This window comes from Schistocerca piceifrons, chromosome 1 (genome assembly GCF_021461385.2).
Source record: "Schistocerca piceifrons isolate TAMUIC-IGC-003096 chromosome 1, iqSchPice1.1, whole genome shotgun sequence".
NCBI classification, from domain to species: Eukaryota; Metazoa; Arthropoda; class Insecta; order Orthoptera; family Acrididae; genus Schistocerca; species Schistocerca piceifrons.
In genome coordinates this window covers 1,221,642,304-1,221,652,240 of record NC_060138.1, presented here as the reverse complement: position 1 = coordinate 1,221,652,240, position 9,937 = coordinate 1,221,642,304, and positions in this window count along the sequence as shown.

Below are 9,937 nucleotides of genomic sequence, written 5' to 3'. Positions count from 1 at the left end.
CGCCAGTTCTGTTTATTGACGAAGCCGTCCAGGTAAAAATATGCTTCGTCATTAAACCAAATGCTACCCACATGCATATCGCCGTCATCAATCCTGTGCACTATATCGTTAGCGAATGTCTCTCATGCAGCAATGGTAGCGGCGCTGAGGGGTTGCCGCGTTTGAATTTTGTATGGATAGAGGTGTAAACTCTGGCGCATGAGACGATACATGGATGTTGGCGTCATTTGGACCGCAGCTGCGACACGGCGAACGGAAACCCGGGCCGCTGTTGGATCACCTGCTGCACTAGCTGCGCGTTGCCCTCTGTGGTTGCCGTACGCGGTCGCCCAACCTTTCCAGCGCGTTCATCCGTCACGTTCCCAGTCTGTTGAAATTTTTCAAACAGATCCTTCACGTATCGCTTTTCGGTCCTTTGGTTACATTAAACCTCCGTTGAAAACTTCGTCTTGTTGAAACAACACTGTGTTCTAGGCGGTGGAATTCCAACACCAGAAAAATCCTCTGTTCTAAGGAATAAACCATGTTGTCTACAGCACACTTGCACGTTGTGAACAGCACACGCTTACAGCAGAAAGACGACGTACAGAATGGCGCACCCACAGACTGTGTTGTCTTCTATATCTTTCACATCACTTGCAGCGCCATCTGTTGTTGAAAATTGTAACTACTGTAATTTCGAAAGTTTGTCTGCCTGAAAATGTACTGTTGTCCCAAGCATATTGCAACAAACGGTGTATTTCTATCGCTGCTCGTTTAGTTTTTATTGCCATTTCAAATATACCGGTCATTTTTTAAACACCCTGTATTTATACAGGGTGAGTCACTAACTATTGCCGCCTAGAATAACTCCGAAAGTATGATAGGAGCTGAAAAGTTTGTGGGACAAATGTTGCATGGGACAACGGGGACCATAATATGACGTTGGTTTTTTGTTGCTAGATGGGATCGCGTCAGAGATACGAAGGTCAACTTTGTTTTTTTTTTTTTTTTTAATGTGGTGCTAGAGTTTGGTAGCTATCTTCTGATAGCAGCTATCGAGACGAATCCAGTGATGTGCAACAGTAAGGTCTTTGAAGGTCAACGAAGGTCAAAAAGGTGGTATGTACTTCCAATTACAGAAGGTGTTCGAAGAGATGACCATCGGTTCAAAAAATGGTTCAAATGGCTCTGAGCACTATGCGACTTAACTTCTGAGGTCATCAGTCGCCTAGAACTTAGAACTAATTAAACCTAACTAACATAAGGACATCACACACATCCATGCCCGAGGCAGGATTCGAACCTGCGACCGTAGCGGTCGCTCGGCTTCGGACTGTAGCGCCCAGAACCGCACGGCCACTCCGGCCGGCTGACCATTGGTATCAATGCAGTGCTGCAATCTTCTTGTCATGGATTGAGTGGTATTCCTTATCACATCGGCACTTATCGAAGCACATGCTCTGACAATTCTCTCTCGTATATCGTGCAAATAGTAAATATTCGCCGAATACGGCGTATCCATCTAACGTGCCATTGACATGTAAACACCATGCGACGGTTCTGCAATGCAACACAAGTAGGACCGGTAAGACTAGTATCGTCGAATCAAGCGAATGTGAATGATGTATTCCTTCGAAGATCAGGTCGATATGCTTCTCATTTACGGAGAATTCTAACGAAATTCAGTGAGAGTTACCAACCCTACACGTCCTACATTTAAATACGTGTATGATATATTGAGAACAATTGGATCTTTAACGCATCGGAAGCAAATTCGGCAAAGGAAAGCTACTAACGAGGAAACGGAAACTGGTACTCTTGCCTCTGTTGTTCGCGGCCCTTGTGTTAGTTCAAGTCAAATCGCAAGTGAATCTGCCATGAACCAGAGTAGTGTTGTTCGTTTTCTGTATCACCTTACCATATCAGTCTTCACCAAGAAATAACTGGTATGGATTGTATGCGTCACAATGAATTCTGCCGATTGGCTCAACTTCAGAGTCAGAGGGATGTCACATTTATTAATTTCATTTTATTTACTGACGGGGCTACATTCACGAACCATGGAAATGTTAAGTTGCATAATATGCATTATTGGGCAACTGAAAATCCATGTTGGCTGCGGCAAGTTGTACACCAAAAAGCCGTGGTCGGTGAATGTGTGGTGTGGGATTCTGGAGGACAGAGAGGACAGAATACAGGCAAGCCACCTCTGCTAGGACCTTGCCTAGTGGGCGGTGCGGGTCTCCCTCATCGTACCCTACGCTCCTCTGAGTTGGAGACCTCATCATCATCATTTCATCGAAGGAAATCTTAATGGTAGGAATTACACCAGATTTCTGCAAGAAACATTAGGTCTGTTATTGGACGAAATACCTTTAGGAATAGGGAACAGAACGTGGTATCAACACGATGGGTGTCCGGCACATTTTTCTGTAGATGGACGTTCATCCCACCTTTGTGACCTTCGTTGACCTTCAAAGACCCTTACTGTTACACACCATTGGATTCGTCTGGATAGCCGCTATCAGAAAATAAGTACCAAACTATGGCATCCCATTTGAAGAAACAAAGCTTACCTTCATGTCTCTCAATCGACACCACCTAGCAACAAAAATCAACATCATATTATGGCCCCATCGTCCCATGCAATTTTGGTCCCATAAACTTTTCTGCTCCTATTATTCTCTCGGAGTTACTCTTGGTGGCAATAGTTAGTGACTCACCCTGTATATTCGCTTAAAAATTTAACCAGGCATTCTGCAGGGATATTATAAAATCCATGAATCTTTTTAAAAAAGTCGTTATACATCGCAAGTTGCTTCCTTTTTTTCTTTTTTTACTTGGTGACAACAAGTCTGGAAAACTGCTGACAGGAGCGCCACCTACTTTTGTTGCTGGAAATGGCTACGAATCAGGCAGAGAAAGCATTTTGTGTGCTAAAGTTCGTACTTTGCCAGTTGAATAGTGGGAGTGTATAGAGTTTTCTGTGCCAAGTTTGACAAGACACAACCAGTTTACAGCACCATACTGAAGTTCTTTTTACCTGTCTGATCAGCTCCTAGGATACCTCCCGTCCAACGTGTGTGTCATGTTCCGTTCTGTTTATAAATGTATCCCATAAGGATCTACATGCTTGTCTTACTATTTTTCTCCATTTCATTTCTGATTTCTTATATTTTATCTTAGCTTCAGCAGTTTCTTCTGTAAAAGCTCCCTATATGCTGGCCCTAATCACGCCGTAAACCTTTTCACATGAATCACCTGGGTGCAAATGGCAGCACTGCCAATGTACTGCCCTTTCCTATCTTATGTACGCGATGTCACCGCCATCTCCCTTATCCGAATTTCGCTATCTCGTGACTCTTGTCCTGTCAGGGTAAATACGAGTGTCTTGCGGCTGTACATGATGAAGAAACGCCAGTGCCACACTACGTGTCTGCGAATCCTTTTGCCATACGAAAGTTTGCTGAAGGTAAGTGAGTCGAAAGGTTCAGGCCTGTTGGCCACAGGTATACCAAATACGCTATTTTCACGAGTAGTTTCTCTGACTAGCAGCTCAACACAGTTTTTGAATAAGGCATTTAAAACAATTTCCTGAGTGTACTTCAAACTCAAGCAGGCCGACAGGAAATCAAGTGGGAGCACTGCACATAATTCACCATTGTTTATTAAAATATTTTTTTATTTAAAAATATATCTAAAATCAGGTAGAGCCAATTAAGGGCGTCACAAACGACACTCTGAACTTTTCAGATTTAAGAAATAACAGACATTAGTTTCATGGCAATTTAAGAAAGCCAATAGTTAAAGACAAAAAGCTGTGTCTGACAGCGCTTCTTAGATCCCAGACTTAATATTCCTACCGTTACGAACCACAATTCAGAAAATGCTTGAACGAATGAACAAATAATGTTTGGAAACAGATGGCTCCTTACGACAACATATAAGCACGTTGTTGTTGTGGTCTTCAGTCCAGAGCAACAACATGCTTATATGTTGTCTTAAGGAGCCATCTGTTTCCAAACATTATTTGTTCATTCGTTCAAGCATTTTCTGAGTTGTGGTTCGTAACGGTAGAAATGCTATACAGGAAGACAGAGTAACTTGCAGTTGCCTCGAAAAAAAATAATTGTTAAAATACACCTCCAAGGGCATCTAGATAACTTAATATAGTAAACAGGTGCACAAATTTATACAGCTCTCTTCACGCCGACAGGGTAAGTTTCCTTAAATATCACCCCAATGAACAGTTAAGCAGTTAGTAAGAGAACCAGTGTGCACACTTTGATAACACTGCCTTCAGACAGACGGTGAAAATTCTCGTAAGGTATACCCTAGGAAATACTGAAGTGATTCAGTAAGTGAACGTGTATGCATAGCTGCTCAAGAACGCCATTTAATAAGGAAAAGATCCGATAACTAGTACTCAGAACTAACTTGTAGCAAAAGGAAAATAAATAAAGGTGAGAAAAGGTCGCCACATGTAAACATTTACATAATAAATATTTGAAAAACTACATCTAGTAAACAGTAACTACTCCTGAGACAGCGAATAAATTTCATTTGCTCTTCAGCTCACAAATGGCCAGTGAACGAGCACATAAGTAGCCTTCAGAGCATAGTAACACTTAGTTGTTTTGTACCTTTTGCTTTTTACGCTTCACGAACCTCAAATGTGCCAGTTAATTGTTATCAATGGTTATATTTTCACAGGACCAGACGACATCTCAGTATGACATGTGCGATTCAAATACAACCGACCAACATGTCGCCGTCCTAACGGGGGCTGACACTATGTCCAACAAGAGCAATCAACTCAACAGCATCAAAATACACACAACTTTAAAACAAAATTTCGAACAATAATTTGTAACTTGAGTTAAGGCGGCCCAGACAGTCAAAGTGTGCCACAACAGCAGAGATCTAAAACAGAGCGTTTTAAGCCCATTGCCATTCGTATTTAATGCAACCCCGTGACCCCAGTACTTGTGGAGATCAAAGGACACTTCAGATGATCCTCTTCAATAACTTCGTCTAAGGCTAAACATAATCGCACTTAAAACAATGTACAGCATTACCAAACCATCGAATCCACTGCTGAATACAAGAAATTGATTTGCACTGACAAGTGTCTCCAGTTGCTACAATTTACCCTAACCCCTTCCAAGGCAATGCCGCAAGGTATTAAGCCGCCTAACACGACTCAAATTAGGCAGTTTATGGGATCAGAAAGCTTCATGCGTAAATTTACTTCCACTGATAAGAACCAACAGTAAATTCGGATAACCAAGACCACAGAAATGTCCCACTTTTAGACAGCCCCTGTTGTAACTGCGACCGGGACGGTCGTGGGGTAGCAATGAAACAACAAGATCGAACTACGGAGTCACAAGGAAACAAACACGTCCACTCGTACACAGAACAAGGAAGTAAACTGTCTAACGTGAAGCGAGGTATCAACCAACGTACGCGAGATTAGACTGGCTGGTTGAGCTTTTTTTTTATTTTTTCCTTTATTGTATTTCAATTCCCCATCGGGGCAGGCTGGCAGCAGCATATGCGCTGCTCTTCAGCCGAAAGACATAGAACAAACAATAGAAGACATTTAAAAACATACAAAGGAGAAAATGTGAAGAACATAGATTTAAAAAAGGGGGAACATCATGGAAGACAATAGACAAAAAAAGGGCGGTTGTAAAATGGAGACAAAAACCATAAAAAAGTAATGCACCCAAAAAACCACACACTGGGGCAATTAAAAGAACACAAGGCACAGTATGACCGGAGCGTAAAAGTATCGACGGATGACGTAGCACGTAACAAACACTGACAGTGAACCTCAAGGCAGCACACAATTAAAATCACACCTCTTGACGCACAGGAGAAACAGCACTAAACACAACACGGACATGACACACTGACAATGATCAAAACAGAGGATCTGCCAGGCGCAAGGATATGAGGGAGACCAGAAGAAGGGAGGGAGGGAGCAAGGGGAAGAGAGGGGGAAGATGGGTGGGGGGCGCGGTGAAGAGGGCCAGGTAGGGAGGGATGTGGGAGGGAAAGAGGCAAGGATGGGGTGCAGGGTCTCAGGGGGAAGGGGGGGGGAAGGAGGGAAATCCACTCTGGGAGAAGGAGGGGAGAGGAAAAAGGGGACCCTCGGGAGGGAGAGGGGAACAAGGCCAGGATATAGTTGGAAGGAAGTTAATCATCCGGGAGGGGGAGACGCTGGAAATTGCCCTGATGGAGTTGGAGGGTGTGGAGGTGGAGAGAGGGATGCATACAGCAATAGAGGCGCGGCAATGGACGGGGGGTGGAGAGGAAGGAGGAAACCAGAGGGTGGAGAGGATCAAGCCTGTGGACACTGTAAAGGATGCGGAGATGTTGGGGGAACAGGAGGAGATGGAAGAAGGGGATGAGTTCATACAGAAATGGTTCAAATGGCTCTGAGCACTATGGGACTCAACTGCAGAGGTCATTAGTCCCCTAGAACTTAGAACTAGTTAAACCTAACTAACCTAAGGACATCACAAACATCCATGCCCGAGGCAGGATTCGAACCTGCGACCGTAGCGGTCTTAGTTCATACAGGAGCCATGTGGCGGAAGGAAGGCAGATACGGAAGGCAAGGCGGAGTGCATGGCGTTCGAGGATTTGGAGGGCCTTGGAAAAGCGGGTGAGTGCAGAGATCCAGGCAATGCTGGCATAACAGAGGATAGGACGGATGAGGGATTTGTAGGTGTGGAGGATGGTAGAAGGACGCAATCCCCATGTATGGCTAGATAGGAGTTTCAGAAGGTGGAGGCGGGAATGAGCTTTCTGCTGGATGGTCTGGAGGTGAGGCTGACTGAGCTTTTTTTTCATTTATTGTTATTTTACTCACCTTATACAAAGGTGGGCTGTCAGCAGCATATTACGCTGCTCTTCAGACGCTAGTGGTACAATAAATATGACATAAGGGTGGTACAGAGAATACAAGAAAAATGGCGACCAAAAACTGTAGACACGAAAAACAACGCTGGACGAGAGAAAACACTAAAACCCGTTGACATGGAGCACAAAACACGGACGACTGCGATGGCACAGGTGAACAGTGGTGGCGTGACGGCGAAAGAGCACTAAACACAAAACGAAGGCACACACACAAGACACTGATGGCGATGATCTCCGGTGCACGAATGTCCACTGAGCATGTACGAGTCCGAGGACCTGCCAAGAGAGGAGGACGGGGGGGGGGGGGAGGGAGAGGGGAGAGCAGAGATGCCAAGGTCAGGGGAGATAGGGGGAAGGGAGGAAGAGGGAGGGGAAGCCTGGGGGAAGGGGGTGGAGGAAGGGGGGATGGGGGAAAAGGAGAGAGAAGGGAGGGAGGGTGCCCAAAGGAAAACACACAGGAAGTGGGAGGGGAGGTTCAAAGTGAATAGGAGGGGTAGATGGAGGGGAGGAGAACATCATCAGGGAGAAGGAGCTGGCGGAAGCCACCTTGGTAGAGGGTAAGGAGGGTGGAGAGATTGAGACCGGGTGGGACGTGGGAATACAGGCGCGGCAGTGGGCGGGGGTGGGTGAGGATGGGTGAAACAAGCGGGTGAGGGGGATCGAGTTTATGGGAGATGTACATGATCCGTATCCTTTCAAGGAATAGGAGGAGGTGGGGGAACAGAATGAGGTCATACAGGATCCGCGTGGGGGAGGGGAGACGGATGCGATAGGCAAGGCGTAGAGCATGGCGTTCAAGGATCTGAAGGGATTTATAAAAGGTAGGGGGGGGGGGCGGAGATCCAGGCCGGACAGGCCTAACAAAGGATAGGGTGGATGAGGGATTTGCAGGGTGTGGAGTATGGAGGAGGGGTCCAGACCCCACGTAAGGCAGGAAAGGAGCTTGAGGAGACAGTCGGGAGTGTGCCTTGGCTTGGATTGTCTGGAGATGGGGGGTCAAGGAGAGGCGACGGTCGAGGGTGACGCCAAGGTACTTAAGGGTGGGAGTGAGGGCGATAGGACGGCCATAGATGGTTAGATAGAAAAAGAGGCGGAAGGAAGGGGTGGTGTTGCCTACTATGATCATCTGGGTTTTGGAGGGATTGACCTTTAGCAACCACTGGTTGCACCAAGCGGTGAACCAGTCAAGATGGGATTGGAAAAGGTGTTGGCAACGCTGCAGGGTGGGGGCAAGGGCAAGGAAGGCGGTGTCATCGGCAAACTGGAGAAGGTGGACGGGGGTGACGGCGGCGTCATGTCCGCCGTATACAAAAGGTACAGAAGGGGGGAGAGGACGGAGCCTTGGTGGACACTGGCGGAGGGAAAAAAGGTGTAGGAATCCGTGTTATGGATGGTGACGTAGGAATGACGGTGGGAGAGAAAGGAGCCGATCCGACGGACGTAGTTAATGGGAAGGGCGACGGTTTGGAGCTTGAAGAGGAGATTGGAAATGCCATACGCGGTCGTAAGCACGTTCGAGGTCCAGGGAGAGGAAGATGGCGCAGCGATAATTCTGCCTCCAGCTGCATTTTTTAGCTGAATCAGAAATAGTAAATGTTTTTGACAATTGCTGTTTCGTTCTTTGATCATTTTTTATTAAATTCTGCAAGCAGCAGTTTAACCCACTATAGTAAACTCTGTAGGCAATGTTTGCTCAAATTGGTGTGGTGCCAATGGCTGCCATTCTGAAGTGTGATAGTAAATGTGGTTGGCCGTGCTACTTAATGTTGATGTCATTGAATTGCTGTTTTGATTTGTAGTACATTTCGCCACCTGATTCATTTTGTAAAGTGGTGTTAATTAATTCTGTTGGTATGCGCTGTTCTTATCTGATTTTATATTTGCGAAATTTCCTGCTTGTTTCAGTAAATTAGTTTCTTCAAATTTGAATGAACTTTTTCTGATCCAGCATCTTACAACTTAACGCCAGCTCCCTATTGCTTTAACTCCATCAAATTATTTCATATCGGAATCTCTTCTAACCCCACTAGGTATTATAGTATTCTTACGACAGTAGAAACGCCTCCATCACCACCATTCAACTTACCTTTGCACTACATATTCCACTCGAAATTCCTGATAACATATGGTTCCAGCCAGGTTTGTGTCCCCTGTACTATATGACCATTGTTACCGTTTACATGCGAAACTGGTTCTACAGACGCTCCTGCAGTTAACTAAACTATGCAGGGTGTCCCAGGAAGAATGGTCAGTATTCAGGGATGTGACACTAACGCTCATTTGAAGAAAAAACTTCATATTGACAATGGTTTTCGAGAGGGAAACATGTGGTATGGCTCATCAGTAACATGTTGTAGGTCCAGTCCTTTTGAGAAAAGTGAATGAAGGGGCAGAATTAGTTGCACTTTTTTGGAAATTTCGTTTGTTGAATACCTTTACACGTTACTTTGGTCACGCGGACTGCACTATACTTCCAGCGCGTCGGAGCGTCTTAGCAATTTATCAGACGTTTGAGTGAACATCTCAACTGTACTTACCCTAATCACTGGACTGGTCGTGGTAGTTCAGTTAACTGCCCTCCAAGATCGCCAGACATTAAGCCCTTAGAGTCTTGTCTATGGGACTGGATGACGTCTGAGGTGAATAACGAAAGGTGAATATGTGAGATGGACTGTCTGGTCGCACCATGGACCCTGCTGCCCTCAACAGGGATCGTGCGGGACACTCAGACAATCAACACAACACGTTCTCCTAGGGGTGCACAAATACAACGAAATTGATGTTGAAACGTTGTAGCATATATTGTGAACTGGACAACAGCTGTGGAAGTGACGTGTACGATAATGCTTAGAGATGAATGTGTCAAATATATCTATTTTTCATCTGATACTGTGTAAAAGGCATGTTTTAGTGTTTACTAAATATTGTACACATGTACACATGTAAGCCTGATAATATATTAATATACAAGGTAGGTCACTAACTATTGCCGCGCGGGATTAGCCGAGTGGTGTAAGGCGCT